Here is a 2,565-nt window from a genome sequence, read left to right on the forward strand (position 1 = left end):
TAATAAAATAAAAAGAGCAAGAAGATGGAGATAAATCTGAAAAGGGAATTGAAATAGAAGTGGAAGATGATAAAGAAGAGGAAAGAAAACATAAGGAATAAGACGAAGAAGAAGAAAAATAAAAATCATAATAAGAAAAATTATAACAAGACGAAAATATTGAAAAATAAAAATGGGAAGATGATGATTAATTTGGAGAGAGAGAAAGAGAGAGACAGAGAGAGAGAGATAGAGCAAAAAAATTGAGTTAATACTTTGGTGAGAGAGACAGTGAGTGAGAGAAATAGAGAGAAATAGTAAGATAAAGGGGAAAGAGAGAGTTAAACAATCCAAGTACATGACATTAAATCTATGTTAGTTCGTCTTTTCTATGTTCCTATTTTTTATATCCGAAACACTTCTTACTTTAAATGTAGTTATCTAAATCATATGATATATACAACTTAGGACGAAGGATGAAGGGAAAGAGTGAGAAAGAAATACTGAAACAGAGGGAGGGGAGAGAGAGAGAGATAATGATAGGAAGGGACAGATGGAGGGGAAGAGAGATTTAAAGTTTTCAGGTACATATATTTGACTGATATAAACGACTAAGGAAAACAAGAAAAATATATATGGTTAGAGAGAGCAAAGAAGACGAAGGCGATGAAGAAGAAGAAGAAGAAGAAGTAGAAAAGGAAGAAGATGAGGATAAGATGTGGAAAACACGAAGAAGAAGAAGACGTGATAAAAAAAACCTAAAGAATAAGAAGTAAGTAAAGACATATAGAATATAGAAGATATAAAAGAAAATAAAAGGAAACTAAGAATACGTGAGAGAAGAGGGAGATATAAAGGTGGAAGATTATGAAGAAAGATAAGAAAAAGACGATAAAAAAGAAAAACCAAAAGATAAATAAGAGGAAAAAATAAAATGATGAAAAACGATTATGTGGAGACGAAAAACTCATTTTTTTTCTTAGTTCAATTGGTTTTGTGAATTTCATAGACTTATTTGGTAAGCATTTAGGTCTTTAATTTTGGATAGTGTTTATTTTTTGGATTTGTTTTATTTTATCATGTCTGTCTTGAATAGTTGTTTTAATTTTTTGAACACCAGTTTATAACATCAAATTATGTTGTACATTTTAATATTCTTGAAGACCAGTTTATAACATCAAATTATGTTTTAATTTTCTTGAAGACTACTTTAAAACTCTTGTGTCTGCGCCTTGCGCATAACTGGTGAGTATATTGGTCAAAATATCTTAATCCCATGAATGTATGTTTCCTCCACCAAGACAAAGTTTTCTTTTAGAATGAGGCATAGAGAATTCTCTGTAGCCATCGCCTATGCAATGAGTATCAATAAAAGCCAATGACAGACTTTGCAAAAGGTTGGATTGTATTTACCAATATCCATATTTTTCCATGGACAATTTTATGTGGCTATATCACGTGTTGCTTCGAGAGTTGGTTTGAAGATTCTGATAACGGATAATATGGGTAAGCCACAAACCAATACTTTAAACGTTGTATACGAGATCATCTTTTAGAATATAAGAAAACAATAATTTATTTTATTTATTTTGTTTTAAATCTTTACTAAATGAATGGTTTGTTTTTTCATTACACTTTGTTTACTTAAGCTTTGGAATTAAAATTCTTTCTCTTTTTCCATTAATGATTGTCTTGATTGTCGAGAGTTGATACTTTTATTAAACATAAAGGAAATCGTGTACAAAACTATAACGGTATTTAAAAAATACACATTGAAACAAACTGCAACTTAAAGATCTGCGGTATTTGAATGTTGTACATCAGCAAATATTGATGTACATAACGATAATGGTCACAGTTGATAAAGTGAGTTTTTTCAAAAATATCATTATCCAACTATTAAAATTTTTATGGGTTTATTAACGATACAGATCACAATAACAACAAACACTCTTTAAAATATTAAATATTTATATAAAATATAAACTTTTTACCATTATAAAAAATATTATAATTAGTTTTATATACATCGCAAGTGTGCGCTTGACACATATTCCACTTAGTTTAACCTAAAATGTAAACTGTATTTTTATGTTTATTTTTTGTATTATGCAGTTTTTTGTTAATTGACAATATGCTTATGCTTGTAAAATTGTGCTTTCCGTAAGTTACCAATCAAAGCTCGTAATTTTAAACTATATGGATTTCAATCAGACTCATCAATTTTAACCTTTAATGAGTCAAATGAATAGTCAAATAGATTTTGATCAAATGGGATGTGTTAAATAGATTAAATTCAAAATGGATTATGTTATAAAGGATTTGATTAGTTTTTCATTAACCCATCAATTTTTTTTTAACCAAACCAAAATCAAAGATATCAACCGAATTTAACCTATCTAAGCAAAATCAACTGGATAAACCGAAAATCGATTTTGTAGACCAAATCTAATTCAACCAAAGTCTGGTCGATCTCTGGTCGATTTTTCTCTCTCCGTCTGTTCGTTATCGTGACTTCTTACCTAAAAAGTATAAACATTAAACAGGATTACAGAATGTTGGTTTCAGAAAAAAAAAAAGGCAAAC

Source organism: Eutrema salsugineum, unplaced genomic scaffold (assembly GCF_000478725.1).
Source record: "Eutrema salsugineum unplaced genomic scaffold, Eutsalg1_0 scaffold_15, whole genome shotgun sequence".
NCBI classification, from domain to species: domain Eukaryota; kingdom Viridiplantae; phylum Streptophyta; class Magnoliopsida; order Brassicales; family Brassicaceae; genus Eutrema; species Eutrema salsugineum.